Genomic DNA, 25298 nt, shown 5'->3' with positions numbered 1-25298 from the left:
CGGAATAGAAGCTGGCTTCTCCCTGTGTCAGTGAGAGTATAAGAGCAGCGATCACTTGAATGAGCAGTATCATATTGGTAAGTGAGGTGAGGGGCTTAATTTCTGGTAACAGCCTCCATTTCTGTGGGCATGATTATTGCAAGCATAGCAGTGCCCACAAATATAGGTGCTAGGTAAAGGTCCAGCTGATAATCAGGACCAGTAAGCACTACTATCAGGATGGGTAGGCCAAGTGTCTTCGTTAGCATAAAAGTTTATATATAAAAACCAAGCAGCAGAGCTGCAGACAGATTAATTTGATCAGCTAAAATTGAAATTCTTTCAGAAGTTAGCAAATTATAAGAAATGTGTTTTAAAGGTTCAGCATCCATTTAACATCGTTAGACAAGTCAAGTATTTGTCTATACAAAAAAAAAAAAATGCAATTAGCAAATCTGCCAGACAGGATGCTGATACCATATTCATCTTCTAAGGAAGATGTCAGGAGCTGCATCTTCCTATTTACACTAACATTTAACTTTACAGATTTTTATTTATAGAAGGGGAAAACCAATTATAAAGAAGCACATCTTCAGAAACCTCTAAGCAATTAAGTCTCCTCTGCATATGACATATTGTACTAGTCTTGGTACATTTTATCCGTCAAAATAATTGCATCCCAAACCAAAAGCTATCCATATGATTAGGCAGTGTGAAGATATTTAAAGTGCAACAAATAAATTGCATCAAATACTTTCTCGCAATACTTGTGTACAGTTATTCTCTTGACTAATTGAAGGATGCATTTGGCCAAAAAATATGGATCAACTTTGTTTTCCTAACAAGAACATAAGGTTTCAAATACATGTATGACTTAATTTAGGTATTTTTCATCTCTAAGTAACCAGACTAGCCTTCCTGTGCAAGAAATACATACAATGCTGTATGTGACTTCATGGTGCTCTTTGGCAGGAAAGAAAAACCAAATAAAAAGATTTATTTTTTTTAAAAAAAGAAATTCAAGCAATAAGATCTAAGCAGTTATTACTGACTCAACTATTAGTTACTAAGCTTATCCAAAAATTCAGTTTAGTCTAAATTATGTTTTTCAGCACTAGCTTGATCTGCAAGAGCAAGTGATAAGGATTTCACAATCAAAGCAACTTATATTCAACAAGAAAAATACATCAGAATCTAAATGCTTGTTTAATAAGAAATGCTAGATTTTGTTTTGAATTGAGTCAATTTTTAAAAAAATCTCTAGCCTTCCATCTCATGAAGACTTCTCCTCCCTGATAACAGATCAGGGAAGGGAATACATTCTGGATGTATTCACACAAGACTGCTTCCAAGATTACGTACTCCAGATGATTGTTACGTATCTTCAGATAAGAGACTTAAACCCATTGTGCTCCAAAGACCTAGATGTAGATGTAAACAAAATCCACTCAGACATTAGTTCATTAAAACTAAGCACTAATTTTATGTGAAAGACTGAAAGGATAAGACACAATGCAGATTACAAAAAAAAAAAATCTCTTAAAATATTTATGTACTGCTGGGCACAACACTAGTTTTAAAATCTCAGACAAACCTCTAGAAGCAGTGAAGGGACATATCTAATAACATCACTCTGAACTTAACAAATAGGCAAAAAAAGGAGGAAAAATTATTGCTCTAGGGCTGAGCTGTAGCTTGAAAGGAATCTTCATCCACAGGCTGCTTCAGAGGCAGACCCTGATCCCATAATGTCACATGAAAGCATGCAGCGGGAACCAGATTGCTCCACTATAAATTTCCACTGAATCTTGCCTCCTTCCTCAGCTGGAGTATATTTAGAAACTGTACACCCTTCCAGACAAGAGTTTTCTTACAAGGTGTAACAAAATATTAACTCATGGGATAAATGGTGACAGAATCAGTAGCAATAAACTGTAGCTGCTGCAGCAATGTTAATTCTGACTTTGTGCCGTATCTCAAGCTGACCATTGCAACCGTATTTTGAGTTGAATATAGATCTAATGCTTTTAAAGCAGCAGGATAATATTTTGAGTTTTTGTTTGGTTCTTTATAAAAAGAAACTAGAGGATTTTTCCCATGCCTCTTTTTATATTAAAAATATCAGGTCTTGTCAACAGTGTCTTCCAGAAACAACAGGGTATATACAATTACAGCAGGTTACGAGCACCACAAGAAATTTTTGGATGCTATTAAAAAACAACATGCTAGGTACTTCATGTAAGAAACAGAAGAGACTGCCCTTGCCTGAAAGGATCTAAGCTATAAGATAAGTGCACAAGAGGAGAGACTTTTCGTCAGTGTTTAAAATTGTCCACTTTTATTGATACCTGAGTCACAATCTCCTGATGAACACTTAGGAGAAAGGTTTCAGAGTAGCAGCTGTGTTAGTCTGTATTCGCAAAAAGAAAAGGAGTACTTGTGGCACCTTAGAGACTAACCAATTTATTTCAGCATAAGCTTTTGTGAGCTACAGCTCACTTCATCGGATGCATAAAGTGGAAAATACAGTGACTCTTTGTTAAAGATTCATATATGCCATTCCATCAACGGATGTCAGAGAAAGCTCCCATTCCAGTTCCTGAGTTAAAACTGAGAAAATAAGTCTCGATACAGCCAAGAACTCCTTTACATATACACATTATTAACCAAAAATAGGAAGTAATTTTTCCTTCTTCAGATCTCCACTACATTATTTTATCTCAGGTGTTCTTTTGTTTTGTTTCATAAGATATTCATAAGACTTGCCATTGAAAAAGCTGTTAGTAGAGCCTACAGCTGAAGGCAAGAGAGGACAGAAGCTGCTTTGTTATTCTGCCTTCATTTGACTTGTGTTTTTACTCATTGATTTGGACAGCTCTAATACTTCCCCAGAAACTCTGCAGAACTAAGGACAGTAGAAAGATTTATTGAAAGATTTGCAATTGGTAGCAAGTATTGTCTTATTGTAGCTCCAGCTTTAACGATACATATAACATGTCTCCGTTTGCTCTTAACGTTAGAAGAGCAAAAGTGCTTGAAATAAACAAGGCAATGTCTGTGCTTTAGCCATTTTCAGAAACTTGAACTGCTGTGCAGACTGACCTTTATTTGGTATATATTTCCAAGTAATTATCAGCTGGGAAGCTGAAATAGCAGTTACTGCTTGTACCCCCTTCTCAGGCTACGTTCTACACTTATGGCGGCATGTACAGTGCATACACTGCACATCACCCAGCACAAGTATAAATAGTGTAGACAGCGAGGCACGACTCAGGTGAGTAAAGACAGGATAGAACTTTAGGGTAAGTACCCTACATGCTCAAGCAATGTCTCCCACATTTACTCCCACATGGTATTTTTAGCAGTGTCGTGTCGTACCAGAGCCTTGCCCCACTGCCTCCGCCTGGCATAGACTTTCACTGCCACATTGCAAGGTGGGTGCAGCGTGCTTTTCATTGTGGCATGCACATACACATACCCTACACCCTGCTGCCAGTGCACACAAGGCCAAACAGACAGGTGCACTTCTTTACACAAAAGAGCTGAAAGAATTTGAAGACCAAATTTTCTAACTTGTGCATAAAAAAAAGTGGGTGGAGGGTGCCGAGAACCCCACACATCTGATAGCAGGCATACAAATTCTGTAAGGCACACATCAGGGCATGTGCATGCACACCTGCAATGTGTTCAAACACCCCAACCTGAGCATGCACCTTAGGTAACACACCAGAAAAGACACTAAAAATTCATTGACCTTTTGCACATGTGGCCCCTACTGTCTTATCAGGGGATTTTAAAGAAGAAATGTTAATGTTTACTAGATAATGCTATTGCCCCACAAACCAACTTTATTACAAAAGTAGTATTGATCTCTTTCTTGGATCTAAATGTTTATTTTATTTTTTACCTTCCATCTTTAACATTCAAAAACCTGCAAATATCCTTTGACTGCTGTAAAAGCCCAAAGAAAGTTTACACATTACTCCTTTTTGTTTGAATTCCAGATATCCTACTAGTGCCTGTGTTGTTGTAGGTTTAAATCTGAACAATACTGTCCTCCTGTCACAAATATTTGAATTTATTAGGCCCAGATTTTTTTTTTACTTATATGTGCGAGTATAAAACATTTTAGTTACTTGAAGTAAAGTAGGTACCCATTAGCCATACCACAATCTTTAAAATTGCTTTTGTGCTGCCTACTTTGAGAACATCTCACTACCACATTAAAGTATTGAAACAGGGTGATGTGGCACTTTCACTGTAATTGCAAGAATGCATACTTGGACACTGCCCCTGGAACTCAGCCAGGCTCATCTCCACAAGTAAACAGTTGAATATACAAAATAAAATGTATTTGTTTTTGTGGAAATTTTGTGGATGTTGGCTCCTGCTGTAATCCCCCTCGGTTAAAGCAACTTTGATTGGTTTATTCAAGACTGCTCATGGACACAACTATACCATAATGGGGGGGAAGGGGGAAGAAAAGGTTACTTGGGATGTCCCAGCAAAATCCTAACTTACAAGGTGAAGGAGGCCAGTGAGATTCCATGAAGGATAAGAAAGGAAGATAGTAGCAGTCACCAGTGGTTTGTGGGAGGAAGTCTCAGCTCAAAAATGTGGTAGTTTGGAGTCAAGTGAGTTTGAACCTCAGTATCTGAGACAGTCTGTCTCAAATGAGAACCAGGCCACATGGGAACCAAATACTGGATTTCCTGAACTGTTCTCATCCTGACCAGCTGAGCTATAGTGGACTTCACATAATCAAGGGTTGGCAACTGGGCTGCACAAAGGGCCCAACATCATGCCATTCACAAGAGTGGTGATGCGCCTTTCCCTATCTAAAGTGGGCAAGACTTTCCTGAAAACTTAAGTTTCACAGATTGCTGGTTAAAGCGAGACTTGGGAGCTGTAACAAAGTGGGTGTTTTCCCTTTTATGTTGCATGTGAGCCTATGTGAGTCTTACTGTTTTGCATGAATACTGTGTGTGTCTCAGTTTCCCCATGTATTGCACCAATGCCTAGGTGGTGGGAATAAGGGTGTGTGACTTTTGCTGAGACCCTTGGGGCCAGGTGAGGAGGCTTCAGCTGCCTGCATGTAAGTGATAGCTAATGCCCTTCATAACCTGAGACCCAGGAGGGGGATGTGACCAGGTGACACTTTGCCCAGGAAGCGAGACAAAGACCAGGAGGAGGAGCAACATGCGTGTCAGGGGTCAGGCTGCTGGAAGCTGGGCAGTCTCTGGTTTGGGACTCAGAGGGGGGAGTCCACGGCATCAGTTCGAGGTCGCCCTCAAAATGGACTTTGCTGAAAGTCACTGATTTCTATGCTAACAAGCTCTGTTCTACGCTGTGTTCCTGTTGACTAATAAACCCTTTGTTTTACAACGCTGGCTGAGAGTCATGGGTGACTGTGGAGTTGGGGAGCAGGGCCCTCTGGCTTCCCCAGGGGTCCCATCCAGGTGGACCCGCCAAGGGGAAGTGTACGGTGTGAACAGGGATGCTGAATGCTCCGAAGTCAGACCAGGAAGGCCATAGCTGAAGAGGCTTTTTGCCCTGGACAGCGTGCTCTTAGGGGAGTCACACCACCCCAGAGTCCTGGTTGGCTTCATACAGAGCAGTTCCAGAGCATCGGACCTGTGACTCCATCACAGGAACTAAAGGGGCAAAAACAGAAAGAAACCCACAATTCTAAAGACTATTGGATGTTGTCTAATGGCTATGCATTTGCAACACGAGTGTCCAACACACACTTCAGGCACCTAGTTTGATTTTGTGTGATACATACAAGTTCAGATATGTACAATTTGGGGGGGCTGGGTAAAGCTGCTTAGATTTTGGCCTGGTTAACACCGACTGCTATCAGGCATCATTAAGTAGAACAGGAGAAGAGCCCAAAATGTTTATGGAAGTGATTTTAAATTCACAGCTAGCTCTGAAAATTCCCATAGAGGCTATCAAAGGGGCAGAGGGCTCATTGTTTATACATACTGAGGAACATGAATTGCTCTCAAGCACATTTGGGTAGGAGGTGATAAGGGCATTCCACTAGGAGTGGACTCGAGACCTCAGAAAACAATAGAAGGACCAACCCACAGAACCTGAGATGTGATCTGGTCCAACTAAGAACCTCTGCTCCAGCCTGCTGGAAGCGACACAGTTGAATGAGGGTTCACACTACAGTCAGCTTTCCCAAGCTGTGTGCTATTCTGTAGGTATTACTGCCACACTCCAATTTCTAGCCACGTTAGCAATATAAAGAGAATAAGGCTTTCAGAAAAAAATAAAGCTACTTTAAAGCATTTGCTTGTACACACACAAATTGCATTTTAAGACATCTCTATGCTGCATGCACTGATCTGTTAGAGCACACCATATAGTCGTGCTTTAAAACTATTACACAGGAGCAGATGGAATGACATGGGTCCACCATGTCATGGAATGGAAGGGCCCCAATTCCACCATGTATATTTGTAAACTTTTTTTTAACATTTGTACAAGACAAGGGCAGACTTACACCCCTGCAAAGGACAGCATCCCCTTTTTAACCCCTTTGACTGACTCTTCTGGGCAGTTGTTCAAATAATTTTACCACCACTTTAATGCCAGATAGCAATCTAATTTCTTATTAATGCTACTGGGCTCCTCAACTGGAAGTCCATTACACTCACTCCTTATTTATGTCCAGTCTCCTTAGAGTCAGATATATATTGTAATGAATCCAAAACCTCCCATCGGGGTTAGGGCTCTGTACTAAAAGCATTGTGGTCCCTTATCCCGAAGAGCTTAAGTTTGGTCTCCTAGTTCTGAGCTGCTCAACGGTCTTAAATATGCGATAACACCAAGTGCAAATGTGTATTGGTATGTTTTGGTCATAAAATATACTTTTCAGTTCAAGTCAGCAAGCCATTCTTCACTGTTGCTGCACAACTGACAGAGAATTTATCAATAAACCTAGATCTTTTCCCTTTAACATATTAACTGAATCAGTGTCATTTAAAGTATATTAAATACTGCAATATAGCAGACTCAAAAAACTGAATAATTCATGAAGAGAAAAAAGGTCTCTACACAAAACTCAGACATTTTACAAACCACTCATTCCCCCCAAGTTTTATTTTTTTTACTCAACTTGGGGGAATTAGCGTCTCTGACTTAGTTATAGCAACAGCAAAATAATCGTTAGGAGCTCCTTCATACTACTGTTCTACACCATCCATCACTTCAGAAACATGCGTAAGACAGGAGTTTGAATTTCTCCAGGATTCAATCTAAAATGCTTCTAAATATGGATAATGCCTAGACTACATTAACACATTAAAGCTTTGTAGATTGCCATCAGTGCTTCCACAGCTTAATTTCATCTATCCCTCACAATTCAGATCTGCAAGCACTTTCCATCCTAAAAAAAAAATCATTCCAATTTAAATATAAAACTCATGATGCCTGCATAAGCAGATTGCAAAGCATGTTTAAGAGGATATATATTTAAAACCCGACAGCAAAATTTTATTTCCTCCCTAAATAGTCAAATTCTATTGCCTGCAAGTTAATAAAAAAAGCATATTCTACAATCAGTTAAGTATGGTAAGGTTTGGGGAGTATGATTACGTTGACAAATCAAACTAATTTTTCTGAAACTCAGAGGCTGTCTTAGTAGAGAATACACTAAAGTGATGGGATGTTGTACATTTGAAGTGATTGATACAAAACTCAAATGGATCTGCTGCATTCTTTTACATTTAGAAACTGCACAGAAGGAACAATTCACAATACTCATAACACAAAATGGATGCTTTGTACGCATAGCACTAGTGTAACTCTGGAAGAAATCTGTCTCTCTGGTTATGTAACATTCTGCTACCACCTGAACAGAGGATCCATTTTAGCAGTTCAACTCCTGTTTCCCGCTACCATTTACAAATTTAAAAAATAAGACATTTTAAACTCCCTCTTATCTGACAGTCCTGCAGCTCATAATGACAGATCACATACACCAATGTAGGTTACGAACATGGGACATTATGGTCAGATTAGTTTGAGATTCACAAGAAGTACCTTACATAAGCCAAATAAACTCATCACATAGAGTTAAATTTTAAAGAAAAAACAATAATTTTCTACTTTCTTAGACATAAAAAGGATTCTGTATATTAGTTTTTAGACATAGGATTGAAGTATTCCTTTAATATAAAACACTTTGAAATTTTTTTTTGGTATAGCAGTTCAAACTCTGCTTTTATCTGTAAGCCAGAGCATGTCAGAGGAACACCAGAAGGCTTGCTGGTCTCTAATTTTGGTTTTCCTCCTTTGTAATTTGGTTTTCTAAAATTGTGTGCGGCTAACTATACCACACACGAGTAAGGAAACAGTTTAAATACTCCTCCATCAAAAGGAATATCAGGAGGGTTCTTATACATATTTAAAAAAAAGCCAGGTTTAGTTTGTCCAATATGTATTTATGCTAAAAAGCATTTTTTCAAACACTAAGTTATGTTAGTACAAATATGCAATGTTCCATTCTTATTCTTAAGGAAAAAAGGCAGTATATCACTACTCATTTTTATCTAACGTGACAATAATAATTAATATATACCTTAAAAAAGGAAAAAAAGCTGTTTGGCAAAAAAAACCTTAAATGGTTAGAGATAAATATGCACTTAGCACTTGAGTAATTTTCTGTTGCCATGATAACCATAACAGCTGCTTACCTGATCTCCTGTTTCATTGGTTTACTGTACAGAACTACAACATCTCGAAGGTAAAATTTTTTAAACACTTCCTCTGCCCTGTAACCCCCTTGTAGTTACTGAGCTTGCTTACAAGCCAAATGAAAAAAATTACATGAAACCTAATTTACTATAAAATGAAAACAACCAACCAGCTCCTCCTCTGAGTAAATGCACTATAATCACACTGTTTATTCCTCCTGATAAATAGCCTGCTTTAATTCCTCTGGTCAAACAGAACCCAGTTATCAACACAACACCTTCTGTAGGCATAGACCCATGTGCCCTTTGCAGCTGAAAGTTATTAAATTGAATGAACATTAACCATTTAAATGCCAGGGGTGCAATGTACATTTAAAATGCATTACTATACGGAATCTCAGATTAGATAGAAGAGTTAAATTTAAAAAAAAACACATTAAGCAGAAAGATGAAAGGGGAAGGTACACTTTTCTTAAGATATTCTTACCTTAATCAAACGAAGGTCTCTGAACTCTAGTGCATCTCAGATTTCAAAACTCTAAAATACATTAGTTTCAAATAATCACGTACAATTTTCCTTTCCAATCTCCTAGGGGAAAAAAAGAAGAAAATAATGTATTTAAGCATTTGTACTTAAATTTTCTGTCTGTAAAAATCCTCTTACTCAGCTCTGTCTGCTCTTAAGACAGCACTGCTGACGAATTTCAAGGCTCAGTTCTTGACATGCAGAATCACTGAAGGATCAAGAGCATAAATGTCACTTCCTCTAGACAGCGCATCAGCTGCAAAGGAGTCTAATCTGCTATTCCCACCACAATCCTACCTAATTGAAGAGTAAATCCTGACATCTGCCTCCTGGTGTCATAAAATGCATGGCTTTCATTAAACATTTTTGAAGAATTCAGATTTAAATCCCATATTTAAAGGATTCCATTTTTAAATAAACCATCATGGTGTTCCACTTGAGAAACTACATTAAAGGAACAGATAAAAAATTAAAACGCTAACAAAAAATTGGAGCCCAGTTTTCAACCTCAAACAAATTATGCTGTCTCCACTTGGACTGCAGAGGTAACCAAAACCTTGAAATTACAAAATAAGTTTTAGAAAAAAAAAAGATCCTAAATTAAACATTCTTATGAAGTGCGTTGTTTACAATGTCTGTGCTGGTCCCACAATAATTTGTGAAGATTTTCCATCTACTTTGTGAGTTTTACATATTTCTTACACAGTCCAACTGAGAACAGGAATAAGAAAAAGTATTTCGCAATGCAATGGTCCCACTTTCCTGAAAACAGAAGATAAATTGCTACGTGCATAAAAAATTGCAGATATATGCTATACTTGAATCAATAGGTGTAAAAACATTTTTTCCACACTAAAATGTTTAAAATGATCTCATTTTTTAATTCACTTTAAGCCCCATGTAGTTAATTTTTCCAAAAAAGTAGCATTTTAAGCATCCCGTCTCCGCGCACGTGCGCACTCACACCCCTTGGCTCTCATCTCTTTTCCTTGCATTCCTGATTTAAAATTAACAAAGACTCCCCTGTTGAACTGCTTTGCCATCAAATTTCTTGGTTTAAAAAGGATTATCCTTCACTAACAAACTGGTCTCCTTAAACAGAGGTGTGTTTATCTGCTGCAGGAATAGACTTAAAATACACAATCTACTGTACACCTGAAACCAGAATTTTCATTTTCTAAAGCACTTGAATGTACTCACTGTTCTAGTCCAACAAGGTAAATTTACTTTTAATACCCATTACAAATTATGCCCAATTCAGCTCAAGTCTGCATGACATTTCTTCATACAATCTTCTCACTGGAGGCCCAATTTAATAAACAAAGACAGCTTTAATAATTCAAATCTTACTTTCAAAGATGCGATGCGCCTGTCAGAAGCTTTCTGCAATATAGTCAGTAAATTTCTTCAGTCTCTCCAAGGCTTTGCATATATTTAAGCTTGCGTCGTGCCTTTTGAATGCTGATAACTACAGTGTTTCTTTTCTCTCCTTTAAAGGATTAAACATAACCACACAGGCATTTTTATTACTGCATCATGCACCATTAAATTGTCAGTTTTTCTTCTAGGAGTCTTTAAAAAAAAAGTGGCCTTCAAAACATCTTTACAGCAAAATGTTCATTTTCCAGCATTTCTTATTTATAAATTGAAGCAACAAAACCAAAAACCAGCTTACAAAGCACTTCATGTTTTCTTACAACCATCAAAAGTTAAAGGCTGGGAAGAACAGTTTAAAAAAAATAAAATCAAACTCTAGTTACTGTATATAGTGGAATGTGGACTTTTAAAGATTATAGCACACTAGGGTAACATCTCCTCAAAAGTCCCACCGATTTTAAAAAGCATCCGTATTCAGTTTTTAATAACAGCCTTGCTTTACTTTCCAGGAATAATTTTTACTGGCTTCCTCTACCACCTTCAAGTTTTAATGGCTATAGTTCCCAGGTTCAGCAAAGCCTTTGAGCGACCACTCAGGAGACTGACGACTAAAACTAAAAATCAGTTTTACAGCAGAAATGGTCTGGTCCTTAATGTTTGTCTAAAAGGTACGTGAAACTGGAGATCCTTTATAGCGATAGCTTACCCCGGGCAGTTGTCTGCTAGATTGGGATTCAGGAGACCTAGGTTCAATTCTCAGCTCTACCACTGCTTTGCTGGGTGACTTTGGAAGAGTCACTCCCCTGGCCCTGTGCTTGAGTTTTCCCATCAGTAAAATGGGGCTAATGAACCCTTTGTAAAGCATTTTGAGATCTATGGATGAAGAACTCTAGATAAGAGCCAGGCATTATTATTATTATTACTGGAGGTGGCGCTCTTTAGTTTTTATTGTGTTTAAATATAGAGAGTCTACCTTAGTATAACCAGAAAGAGCCAGGTGTTGCCCATAGTAAGTCTAAATGAGCCTTTTGGTTTTTATTCACATCTCCATCCCAAGCTACCTTTTAATCCCAAATTATAGTCCCAGCATTCCTCTACATTCCAGCTGTGCATTGTATTAGGTCTCACAACCGAACACTAACTGACACCTCCCCGGAGACACATAAAACACTCAAATCCAACAAGCAAGCATCCAAACTAAAATAGAGTCTTGTGGAGCATTATGCTTACATGGATCTTTAGGATCTTGAAGAGTTTAGTGAATATGGAGAATGGGTTCTTCGGGAACATACTCAGAAGGTATACAACACAGTATCAAGAGGCTGAACTGGGTACCACCACATCTCACGCGGTGAATGGAAACAAAAGCAACTGATCACTGTTCATTTTGAAAGAGACTAACAAGTAATCATGAATAGCAGTCAGTTATTTTAACAACCACACTATCACAATTCCATTCATCTAATTCTGTCACTGTCTTCAGAAATTTCTCAGAGATACGCAATCTGAAATGCACAAGTGTGTTACTCACCACCTTCTTCGCATTCCTGACAACTGGTTGCTACTGCAGTTTGCACGCTTTCCACACTGATAATTCCACTGACAAAGTACAAGCCAAGAGAGAACTGCCAATGATGCCACACCAATTCCCTATCAGGATGGAGGAATTACTATTAGTACTGTTCAGCTTCAAGATGGGAATAGCAACCACTTTAATAAGTGAGTTTTATACAGTAGTTCCTTATAGCAACAGTCAGTGGGCTTGTCTACACTTAACAGGGGATCGACGAGCAGTGATCGATGCTTCGGCGGTCGATTTAGCAGGTCTAGTGAAGACCCACTAAATCAACCGCAGATTGCTCTCCCGTCAACTCCTGTACTCCACCGGATCAAGAAGAGTAGGGGGAGTTGACGGGAGAGCATCTCCAGTCAACATCGCGTAGTGTGGACCCCGCAGTAAGTAGATCTAAGCTACGTCAATTTGAGTTACGCTTTTCACATAACTCAAATTGCGTAGATCAGATTGAATTTCCCCTGTAGTCTAGACAAGGCCAGTGAATCCCAGGTATCCCCGTAACTTTCTGCAGGGACAGAAAACTAGAGGAATTATTTGTCCAGCAGTAGGAAGTTGCCACCAAGTCCACTTCTTGCTGACTCAACTGAAAAAACAACCTTTTTGCCTGTCAAGGTATGCCCCGATGAAGCCTAACATTTGGGGTACCAGACCCTTCCCTAGTGATACCAATAGGTCAGGCACTTAAACGTGATGATTTTAGATCTCCTCTTTATTCTTGATATAACATCCATGGAAGTATATGGAATTTTACAACAACACTGTTAAAATAGCAGTAAGTCCCTGCATTACAGACCTTGCACTTCAGAAGTGTACAAATGAGGAATGAACTAACAAATAAACCACCCGTATGATTCTGCTATCTAGCGTGAATTATTTTTATTTGTGTTAGTCCTTCCCCCTTTCTCCTCCCCCTTCATTTTTCTAATTTAGATTGTGAACTCTTCAGGCCATGAACCATGGCTAATCGCTAAACAATATGCAGAGGTATGACACTAGATAAAATGTTTTATAATTGGGACTGACCTTGCTACTCAGAAATAACTGACATAAGTGCATATACAAGGACTTCTAACGTCCTTGATCAGATAATCCTGTTCACTGACTGCCTTTTGTGTCACTGACAGCTGTGAGGGGGAGAAAAGTGCGGCTAATGTTAGCATTACTTCATTCAACAAAACTATAGTTGAAATGATACAACAGCCAACTGAACTCATGTGTCAAGATGGACAAGAGCTCCACAAGTATTGAAAGACAAATTTGGACAAGGTAAGGGAGTTAATACTGGAGGCAGCCTTCTGCATTTCTCATTTCAAAGCATTCTACAGAAAAATGCAATGCACAGCTGTGAAGTTAAATTCTGGTATTTGTTTACAGTTCTGAAGCTAGCGTATACAGTTATTGCAATATAGTAATAGGATACTACAGGACATGTATTAGTAAGCCATTACTATATGCCTTGCATGGTTAAAGGACTCGCCGCCTTAAATTTCAGTATTTCCAAATCAGTATTAACAGATTACAGAGTTATACCCTATTGTATCTTATATAGTTATTGCAACAACAGAACATTATGCTAGTTTCCAAATTATAACTGAATATCCAAATATGGAAGTTTTAGACAGTCAGCCTCAATGTCTTTTTATTGAAGTCTGTTAAACAGGAAAGAACAGAATTTTATCACAGAATAAGCCTTGGTAGAATACTATCGAAATATAATACCTGATATGATTTTTTAACCCCCAACACTGTCAACATTTATGCTCACTGCAACTAAATGCCCAATTCTGGCACATCCCTAATTCCAGATAGTCTGCCCCATGACATGCAGCTTTACCCAGAGTAAGAGTATGTATCTCATCCAATCAGCTCCACATTCTTCCAGAAAGAAGCTGAAGATGCTCACTCGAGACAATTTTTCCTCAAAGACTCATACCAGGATAAAAACAATTTTGGACACTAGGAAGAGTTGAGTAGGGGAAAGACAAGCTGTTTGATTACTTATGAAGCTTCTCTTTTTAATAACACAACACTGAAGACAGCATACAGATTCACAGATTCCAAGGCCAGAAGGGACCATTGTGATCATCTCGTCTGACCTCCTACATAACACAGACCATAGAACTTCCCCCAAAATAATTCCCAGAGCGGATCTTTTATAAAACCATCAAATCTTGATTTAAAAGTTGTCAGTGAGGGAGAATCCATCATGATCCTTGGTAAATTGTTCCAATGGTGAACTACTCACTTAAAAATGTATGTCTTAGTTCAGTCTGAATTTGTCTAGCTTCAACTTCCAGCCACTGGATCATGTTCTACCTCTCTCTCCTAGACTGAAGAACTCTATAAGAGTCAGAGCAGGTCAATGTAGCCAGTAAGGTGTCAGCAATTTGCCCAGCTCTAATACCTTATGCCAAAGAGTTAACTAGGTCAATGAAGAATTTTTATGCTGCTTCCTAGAACCGACATGACCTACAGACATCTGATTTTTAGATCAAAAAATCTGGAATGGTCCATCAAACTCAATTTAAAAAAGGAGGAAAAAAAGGTAGAAAGGTTCTGTTTAAAGGGACACCACTACATACTTAAAAAAAAAAAAAACAACCTGCAATTGTTTGCGGCACCCTCATGCAAGTCTGTAAACCAAGCTATTCCTTGGGTGTTTTCATTCTCTTATTCAGAACTTTATCACCTGTTTTTAAATAGAGCGGAAGTCAATGTGGCTTCCTGTTGCACCTTCTTGTTGATTTTAGTGATATTCAAATAGCATTTGACTGATAGCACTGGGCCTTGTCTAGAATTAGGAAAAATCAGTATTCCCTTTTCTCTCTCCCAGCATCTCTACAGTGCTAGCATAAACAAGGTTCAGTGTTCTCATTGCTCCGTCATATGGATTTTATGGTCTATCCATTTTCAGTGTTAAGGAATGGGCAGGTTTCAGAGTAGCAGCCGTGTTAGTCTGTATCCGCAAAAAGAAAAGGAGGACTTGTAGCACCTTAGAGACGAACAAATTCATTTGAGCATAAGCTTTCGTGAGCTACAGCTCACTTCATCGGATGTTACAGTGTGTATGGTAACACCCATTGTTTCATGTTCTCTGTGTATATGAGATTTATATAAGGAATTTTTTAAGGAATGGGCAGTGTCTAGTGTTGTATTGAAATAGTGACTGTATATTTTAAGTTAGATATTTGATATATAACTATCAAAAATACTTGAGTTTATTCCTTTCAAATTTCTCCTTCTTATCCCCCAATTTCTGCATTATTCTCTCCTCCTCCAGCTCCATTTTTGCCCAACCACAGAAACAGAGCACACAGATTACTTTTCAATAACTTCAAAACTCTACTGGTTCCCAGATGAACAGGATGGTATTTTGGTCCCCTGCGTTATCACTGTGAAGGCAGCAATGTTGTAATGGAAAAGATTTGATCTAAAAGGCTATCCAAATAGCACAAAAGACTTAAAGGTTAAAGAGTACTTATCAGGTAATGAATGGTGGGGGAGATGAAGCCGGAAGGCTGATGCCTTTAGAGTTACATTGAGAACACATGGAATTTTATATTGACATTTGTCATTTATTAAAAGCTCTTTTCAGTTTAAATATGGTATTTAAAGTAGGGATGACACCCAATTAACTGCTCAGTATCAAGATTACACTAATATTAATGAAAAATATCAAAGGAGAAGGAGTTCTTAATTGTCTGAAGCCACATGTAGCTAAGCTGAAGTAATCGCATCCCATCCAAAAAAAATTAAGCATCAGTTTTAGCCGACTTAGTTTCCATTCTGATTTTCAGTCATTTTAAATGCTCAATGATTTGAGTTGAGCCCAACTCTCCCCTTCTGGGTGTGTGGGGGGGGGGAAGGGAGGGGGCGGGGGGTGCACAGAACCCAGCTACAAAGATGCTTTCAGTACTGCAGATCTCACTGCTGCATCTCCAGCAAAGGCCTGAGCTAGCAGGTAATGTCTAGCGAACGTGTGAATGGAGCTCCAGGAGGCAGTCCTGTGTATGTCTTGTATCAGGACTTCCTGCAGGGATGCTGTAGAGGTGGCCTGTACTCTCATGGAGCGAACTGTGACACTGTCAGGATGCGGGATGTTTGCTAACCTGTAGCACTCAACAATGCACCCAGAAGCCCGCTTAAAGATTCTGTGAAAGGCTACAGCTTTACCTCACAATCTTTCTTCTACGGCTAGCTTCGTTCTTTGCAGGTAGAATGCCAGGGCATATCAGATGATGAAGTGAAGTCTCTTCAGCGTAAGTGTGGGGTTTTGGAAAAAAGACAGGTAAGTGGATACTTTGGTGGATGTCGAATTCAGAAGAAACCTTGGGGGGAAATTTAAGATGGAGGCAAAGGGATTCCTTTTCCTTGTGAAAAACCATAAGAAGGGTCTGTCACGATGGCTCCCAATTCACTGACCGTTCCCGCCAAAATGATAGCCACTAAAAAAAAAAAGAAAAAAATCAATTTTTGGGTGGGGGCATGGCACATATCTTATTGACACAAGATCATCATCTGAACTTTTGTTGACACGATTGAGGGACCACGGAGGTGTAGATCTGACCACTGGCTGGAAGATCCTGATCAGCCCCCCTTCCCCCCATGAATAGTACTGTATCTGAGCTGGTGAAAACAGAATGTCCATCTACTGGTGGGAGGAAGGAACTAACCCCTGCGAGGTGGACTCATAACGAGCTAGTAGAAAGTCTTGAGGTTTTTTTTTTTTGTTTGTTTGTTTTTTAGAGACAGGTGATAATCTAAAACGACTGGAGTATCTGCAGTGACTGGAGAAGGTTGACAGTGCTGCACCCAGGCAGAGAAATTCTTCCATTTAGCTAGGTCCTTGGTGAATCTTTCCTACTTAAATAAGGAGTAAGGATAGCCTTTAACGGGTGCTGAGCAGAAGCATTCTATTTCAGATGCCCATCTCAACACCAGACATTGAGGTGGAGTGAAATTGGATCAGGATGTCTGATTCTGTCCCCCACCCCCCTCTAGAGTTCAGAGGTCTGGGAAGGGGTGAATCTGGATTAGAGGCAGGCTGACATTGTCAGGAGCTCTGGGAATCAAACCTGCCTGGATCAACTGGATGAGAGAAGAATGATGTTGGCCCTGTTGTGATGTATGTTTCGTAGGACATGTGAAAGCTGGGGAATGGGAGAAAAGGCATAGCTGAGATAGTTTTTCATGATAACAGGAGTGCGTTGGCCTGGGAGTTCTGGCCCATGGTTCCTCTGGAGTACTACTAAGGAATTTCTGTTTGTTTTGGATGCAAAGAGGCATTCCCCACTGAGGCATTCCCCACTGAGAGACTATTTCGCTCAGGACACAGTGGTGGATCTCCCCCTTGTAGTCTGCAGAGAAGTGCCTGCTCAGGAGTTCTGAATACCTGGGACGTATGCGGCCTGGACAGTGATGCGGTTTCTGATGGACCAGTTTCAAAGCCTGACTACTTCCAGGCAAAGGGGAAGAGATCTTGCTCCACCTTGTTTATGTAAAAGACCACAGTGACATTGTCTGACATCACTTGGATATGGAATGACTACATAAACCTGAGGAAAGCCCTGCAAGTGAGGTGAAGTCAGTACTGATAACAAATCCAGACCCATGCTCGTAGATGGACCCGGTGGATGGCTGTCCTTATGCTTCAGTGCTGTAGTCACCAACAGATCTTTCTTCCTGCACACTTTACCCTCCAGTCTGGGGATTTTCAGTGGTGTCGGTCCCTTAGGGTCCACATGCAAAGGCTCATCACCCACCTTGACAGACTTGGGGATGGATAGCATCTCTTGTTGACAGTCCTTGACAGGGATCTGTCCTTGCAAACATTAGAGTGCCCCCTATTCTCATGGGAAGCCCTGGAGGAAAAGTCCTTGGGTTTAGGAATTGAAGACTTCTATTCTAAGCATAAGCTTGGAGGGGCGCTGCTTGTCTGTTGAGGCCAATGCACTGGGAGGGTGGATAGGGCGAATCTCCCTGGCCTGGATCAGAGGAGCCTCAGAGCCTTCTCCATCAGGTATTTCCTTAGGTGAAGCTCATGAGTTTCACGAATTCTTGGTGGAAACGAAGGACATATTATGCTTTGCAGAAATATGCATTTCACCCAAGAAGTAGAGGCAGTGCTGTTGATTGCTGCTGATGAAGGAGAAAGGGCAAGAGATGCAGTTCTTGAACCCCTGGACTCCGGGCATAGTCCCAGACCATGGGGACAGCATAGGTTCTGGAACTAGGGGTGCTACCACACACCCCTGGCTTGAAGCGGACTCGGTTATATACAGGGTTTACAATTTGGTTCAACGGCTCAGCACCCCCACTATAAAAATTGTTCCAGGACTCCTGGAGGAGGGAGTCCCCAGCAGGTGACAACAAGCTACATTAACTATGCTATAAAACTCTAGCTAAACTAACAGGCAAAACTATTTATAGGTTTTATCAAAAAAGCTGGAGAAAACTGAACACAGGATTCCAACTCAGACCATGTGACAGTAAGAAGGAATTGGAGAGACGCCAGTCCGCATTGCCTCTTATGCTCTGGAGCACGAGGAGATCCACTGCGCATATGCAGTCCAACGGACATTGTTTGTTAGAATTTCCAGACTTGGGCACATGACACACACACCCATGTGTAGAACACACATAGCAACCAGCACTAGAGAGGAAATAAGGGTTATGGGACTCTCCCTGTGATACCCAAACATATTAGAGATATCTGGAAAGTATAACTCAGTCTTCCTTGCTTTTGAGGGCTTGTTAATTCACTGCGTGAAGCTCATCAATCCTTGCATGTTTACTCTTAAACTGGAGTGTACTGCAAGGTTTTAAACATTAGATTAGAAAGTAGAAATGCCTGTCATATGCAATGCCTCCTCTCCTTCAAGCTGTATACTCATATCCTATGAGGAACAGGATCACGAGGAAGAATATTCCAGAGATTGTTTCAGTCAGTTTCCATACAAAACCAATCTGAAACCGGTTGACTCTAATCCCAGCATACCATGGAACAGCATTAGTCAGGCTCCTTCAGCTTTAGAGGTTGAGATGGGACTTTCCTCCAACAATGGCAGCACTGTACGGTTTTTGGACTTTGCAGCTGTGCTAGTTTTTAATTGGCATCTAGTTATCAGGTTCTCTTCAAATTCAGAAGGGCTTTTTTGGTGTACAGGTCAAAATTTGTGAAAGGCAGAATGACCACCCATTTTGCCTCTATGGGCTGTCAGGAGATGCTATTTGGAGTGTGTTTTTAATTTGCATGCAAATAAAGACGTTAAAAATATTAGAACTGGAATGCACCGTATTAAAATAAAATTGAGAATACATGATTAAGAGCAGAGAGACAGATCAAACTGCACTCAAACATGCTTGGATGTTCCTTCATGATACACGAAGATAACGTAAGAGCAATGTCAATTGTTTCGCTGCAGTAGTTTATGTTTTATCTGCTGGCTGCAGTCTCTAGAAAGGGATATGATCACACTTGAGCAGCTTTGACGTTCATTCCAGTAGAGGGCACTACTACACAATGAGAGGACAGACTGGATTATATAAATGTTGCTTTAACTGAAAAAAAAAAAAGCAAACCTTGTGCTGGAGAAAGACAAAAAATACACTAAGGTGTGTTAAAAGCCAACTTGATTAGTAAGTGGTCTAAAAGTCTGTTGTAAGAAGCTAAATGCATGCTACTGAGGAAAAAAACTTATTTAAATGCATTCTTTTAATCTAGTGTTTAGCAATAAGTCAGCATCTTTACATGGTCTATACATAGCAGAAATCTTTGTATATTTTCGGGTCAACACTCGCATGAAGTGCTGTAGCATGAATGAGTAGCGTAGAGAATGTTTCAATACGTTTAAACACTAGTGCCATGTGAACTCTGGTATTCAACTTCACAGTTCCTCAACCAGGTGTTGCATTTGAACAGGACAGGAGAGTCATCTAAGAAATTACTGACCTCAGAGCAGGTTTCAGAGTAACAGTCGTGTTAGTCTGTATTCGCAAAAAGAAAAGGAATACTTGTGGCACCTTAGAGACTAACCAATTTATTTGAGCATAAGCTTTCGTGAGTTAAGTGAGCTGTAGCTCACGAAAGCTTATGCTCAAATAAATTGGTTAGTCTCTAAGGTGCCACATGACCTCAAAGCAGAGTTTCTTAAAATTGTTGAAAGTGAAGCCTCTTTTAGGAAAATAAAACCAACTGCACATACATATTGGAAGATGTATCCATTAATAGGTGTAGGCCTCTACCATGCTTTCTTTCCTCAAGCAAATCCTTCATACCCACTCAAAACACCCCATGCCCAACCTTCCCTCTGCCCTTCAACCACACTCACTTCAGGAAAAGCCTGGGTTGAACTTCAAAATATGCTCTTACATACTTTGTGAAATCTCATTTGCTACTCATTTAAAGCATTACTGGCGTTCACAATATTACCCACTGAAATAAATAGGGTATTCACACCTTCAGGTGCTCTCCAAAAGGGCTTCCATTGACATAGCTAGCTTCATTCAGGGAGTTGGTGTTCCTATACCAACAGGAGACATCCTTCTGTCAGTGTAGACCACATCTACAGGGCTATGCCGGCATAGCTACACCAACATAGCTACACCAGTATAATCCCTGTAGCGCAGACGTGCCCTTATAGATATCAATTTAAGGTCCATGCTGCAGATGCTCTTTTCGACAAGGTTGTGTGAAAGCAGCATTGAAAGCCTAAGCCTTAAAGAACAGACTGAAATTTGAAGCTTGGTTTAACAGACAATTTTAAATTAGCGAGTCAAGCATGTGGGAAACTAGTTAACAGTTGTTTAGTGGACGCGTTCCCACTGAGAGTCAAATGACCTCACATCTGAGCAAGATGGCACTTAAATTAGCATTTCAGCACCTACAAATGCCTTTTACAATTTTTTGTAGTGAAAAAAGCATCTTACCTTATGAACTCTGTCTATTCGTCCACACATTACAAATCCAGTTGTCTTTTAAAGAAAGGATGAGCTACTGCTGAATTATTTTATTCATCAAGTAGACTAATATGCATTTAAAATGTTGTTAGTTTGAGCTGAGTCAACTGAAGTGACCGTACTAAAAAGTTACTTAGTTTCCACAGCAATACAATCACTGCATTTTTTAACATGTGGGGAAGTCAGCTGAGAAGTATAGTTAGTACATGTTACTATTAAACAGCCACACACTTCTTAAGGCCTCAAGTCAACACCCATTAAATTTCAGACTTTAATTGAAGTTTGTTTGGGTATTGAACATTTACACTTTTCTGGGGAAAAGTGTATGCCCTTTAAGATAGCATGTGAAGAGACAGTAAGTGCTAAGTTAGCCTGTTAGTATAATTGCCTTCCACTACCTTCTGAGAAATGGAAAAGGATAGTCTAATGGTGCAGTATATTCACACTGGATACATACTGCAGCTATGTATGAAAATCTACATGGCCAGAATGTAGGACATTAATTTCACCCTCTTGCTTTAAAAAAAAACACCACAACTGATGCTTAAGACTACAGCTACCTGAAGTTTAAGAATTATTGATCTACAATTGCTCATATAACTTCATACTGTTATGTCTGCAGAGCATGGACTACTTGCACAGCAGACTGTTTCAAAACACATCTGAAGGTTGAAGATAAAACTAGGGAAGGAGACTGCTCACTATGACTCATGAACAAGCACAATTCACTGAGAATTCAAAAGGTACCTGCCTCACTTTCAGTGAATAGACAAACCACCTAATAAAAAGAAACACCCAAAAAACTCAGCTGAACTTCAGGAACTACTGCAATTCCCAAACATGCTGCAAGAGATTCCTGAAGTGGATTATTTCATGAATTGAAGCATAGTATTCTCAGAGAACCATCTCAAAAGCCATGCCAGACAAAGTCTGTTTTCTTACCTAAATAACCTCCTCAGAAAAAACAAAGATCACAGAATCATAGAGTATCAGGGTTGGAAGGGACCTCAGGAGGTCATCTAGTCCAACCACCTGCTCAAAGCAGGGCCAATCCCCAATTTTTGGCCCAGATCCCTAAATGGCCCCCTTGAGGATTGAACTCACAACCCTGTGTTTAGCAGGCCAATGCTCAAACCACTGAACTATGTTAGACAATAAGTCCTAAGCCCCCAACCTGCCAGACACAGGGGGACCTCAGTGTGAGCTAGTGTAACAAAGCTCTTCACATTTTTTCTTGTCTCAGCCTGCTAATGGGAGGAACTAAAACTACTTGTGAGCACTGGAACACCACATTACAGCCTAGGTAGAAACAATTTTCCCTCACTCTTAGCTATATTTCACTCCTCTGTTGAATGAAATACGAATAGCTCATCTGTGTCAGAGGCCCTATAATGCTCATATATGGGATGGGGTTTTGGAACAAAAAAGTCTTATTCTACTCCTGCAGCCACCATGAAGTCCCACATTAACACCTGTTAAATCCTATGTTGTCAGATTTGTTAAGTATAGCACTTAAATGTCAATATTCCAGAACTAAAAGTAACCTTTTAAAAAAAAAAGTGTACCAGTTACTGCAATTTGGATTTAAGAACTTGGAGAGTACAGTAAAAGGCAAATGATTGATAAAAAAAGCTGAAAGGTTTGTAAACACAAGTGTTTAAAAGTGATTTACAAATCCAAACTTAATCCTACACTGAGACTATCAAATTTGTTCATCTCCAGATGAAGGCCATGCTAAAATGGCCCCATTCCAATAACAAGGGGAGCAATACCTGAAGTACTTCAGGAGTATTACAATATGAATTCCCGTTAGTTATTGATCGGTGGAAATCTTTTTTTTTTTTTTAAATCTAGTTCTGGAGCAGACATGCTATGAGCACACTGAAAATGCTGTAAATTCTTGAAAAATTCTATGCCATTAAACAGCTAAAGCATTCCATGTTCAGATATAAAATTCTGCAGCTGCCAAAGGTTTTGGAAGCATTACACAACAGGAAAGATTTTCTGCTCTAAAATACGTTAAAGAAAAATATTTAGGTACTTAAATCTCTAAGCTTTTGGATAGTAAGTTCTTCTTCTTCTAGATCTCCCTCACAAAAGTGTAATGTAGTTAGCACGTCTACATTTTTTCATTTTGATGTACCAATTTTCTGTTTTAAGAGGTTTTTAGAACATTGCTATCCCTATAAAATGGCACTGATAAAATTAGAATTTAAAAATGTGACCTACTTTACATGACCACATAGGATTCATGTACATGGAGGTATTAGCCTGTGCATTAATCATTATGCCAACAGGAAGTACTCCATGTCAAGTTGGAATTTCACTGCTAGTTATAAAAGCAGCACCAAAAATCCAATGAAAGCTTGGAGCCATCCTGGCAACCCACTATGGACACGTATACTACTTAATCCATTAAGCATAGTGTTCAGTTATGCAGTAACTGGAGCTCCACACTTCAAAAAACAGATGTTCAAATTCTCAAGAACTAGCACTACATTTAAATTAACCAAGAAACAAGAACTAAGTGTTTACACAATATATAAGTTCTCACACCTTTACATACAGAGTACTGAAATATAGAGTAACTTCCCAGATCTGTGAAGAGTTTTCTAAATTTAAATCTTAATAGGTTTTAAAGCTTTCCCACAAGTTAGAGACACTCTAAAAACATGACCACCTGAGATACAGCTCCATTTAACACAAAATCCATGTTTAAAAGTTTACCAGACAACTGCTAACCTGCAACCTATACCTATCAGAGGCCAATCAAGAAGTGGGTCTGACCAGGAAGGTGAAGTGGTAATGAAAATAGTCCAGGCTCTCACTGGGACCTCCAGCTGCTGTAGAAGATGACTGAATTCTTACCAGGGTGCTGTTCCCAGACCTAATCCTGAGAATCCTTCTGGAATCAGCTTGTGGCTAATAAGCATTTGATAAGTGACAGGTCCTCCAGCAAGTTGCTGAAAAAAGAGAGACCCCCTCTTGACTAGTGGGCTGACCTCTGCTCTTGTAGTCTTCCCCACACCTCCATTTTTGGGGTCCAATTTCACCTCCTAGAAATCTGAGATTTTCCAAACAGAGTAAAATTGGCATGATTTGCCATTTTGCCACTGCCCTCAGAGTTTTGAACTGCAGCCATGAAACTCACCAGAGCTTTGACAGTTTTTGCTTTTATGCTAAATAAGGCTGTGAGCAGTAGCACTGGAGAGGGCCATGGAGCCAAAAGGAGCACTGAATCAGTTTACTCTGCACTCACATTCAGAGGGCCAGCAATTTTTCTTTTAAATTAAGGCTTCAATCCACAGAATCTCATATTAAGACTTGCACTCACCAGGGCGAGTGAATTTTTCAATCCTTTCATGCATTCAATAAGATTCACATGAAAAAAATGTTAAATTGCATAAAGAGATTTACTATTTCAATAAGTAGAGTTACGACTCCTACAATAATCTAAGTTTGGTGTATACTGGGAGCTTACCCCAAAGCCATTTATCCATGAGGTAGCACCACCAACACAAACAGGCAAAGCCACTAAGCTCCACAGATGCAAGTAAGTAGTACTCACGGTCATTAGCAGTTTGAGTGAGTGCAGCTACATCAGAGGTTGGAGTCAGGTTAAATCCCCCCATGTAGACAAGGCTTATTCCCTGCTCTTCCACTGACTTTCTGGTTCTCCATTTCCACCATTGTTAGAACAAATGTTACACTATTAACCTACCTCAAAAGGTTTAGAGGTTTGTAAGTCTTCATGACCCATGAAAGAAAGGAACAGAACTAGAAGAATTGCAAGGAACGGAAAAGTGCCAGACTGTATACCATGCAACTTTGGGTACTTGCTATCAGCCACTGGCACAACGGCAAATCCCAGTAGAAAAGTACATAGGGAGACTGTGAAGATCATATCTCCAAACTTACGGTCAGCACTGTACGCAAACAGAGAAATACACTATTTTTTTAAAACTGCAACCTTATTCTGCCCCTTACAGCAGAATAAGGGATCTCACAGAAACCATTACCTTCATTGCTGTAAATGTTTAGCAACAAAGTAAACTAGGTCGCACTACTGTAAAACAGAACCTACCAAAGACTGAAAACTACACTTTTCCCTTGCTGTTGTCAAAGATACCCTCATGTAATTTGTTGACATTTATCATTAAGGAGAGAGAGACTT

General features: G+C 39.6%; 1 protein-coding gene and 1 long non-coding RNA gene across 7 annotated transcripts in view; one reads left to right on the top strand and one right to left on the bottom strand.

Moving 5' to 3' along the window:
- GLCE (glucuronic acid epimerase) overlaps positions 1-25298 on the bottom strand; it is a 108608-nt gene that overhangs the window by 58481 nt on the left and 24829 nt on the right. For 2 of the 6 annotated variants that reach the window (XM_074966628.1, XM_074966629.1), the window contains exons 2-4: positions 12122-12240; positions 10564-10702; positions 9175-9276 (exon numbers count right to left, since the gene is read on the bottom strand). The gene's annotated coding sequence lies outside the window, so the exon portion shown is untranslated. Of the gene's footprint in view, positions 1-9174; positions 9277-10563; positions 10703-11820; positions 11882-12121; positions 12241-16339; positions 16612-25298 lie in introns of those variants that run through there. The other 4 variants (XM_074966627.1, XM_074966630.1, XM_074966631.1 and 1 more) reach the window with 4 other exon arrangements.
- LOC141995428 (uncharacterized) lies at positions 13219-19792 on the top strand. The gene is made up of 3 exons (XR_012641320.1): positions 13219-13432; positions 15447-15651; positions 16380-19792. It is a non-coding gene; the product is annotated as an uncharacterized LOC141995428 (long non-coding RNA).

The sequence above is a fragment of the Natator depressus genome, chromosome 10 (assembly GCF_965152275.1).
Source record: "Natator depressus isolate rNatDep1 chromosome 10, rNatDep2.hap1, whole genome shotgun sequence".
NCBI classification, from domain to species: domain Eukaryota; kingdom Metazoa; phylum Chordata; order Testudines; family Cheloniidae; genus Natator; species Natator depressus.
The sequence above is the reverse complement of the archived record's forward strand: the minus strand, read 5'-3'. Positions and strand labels throughout refer to the sequence as shown.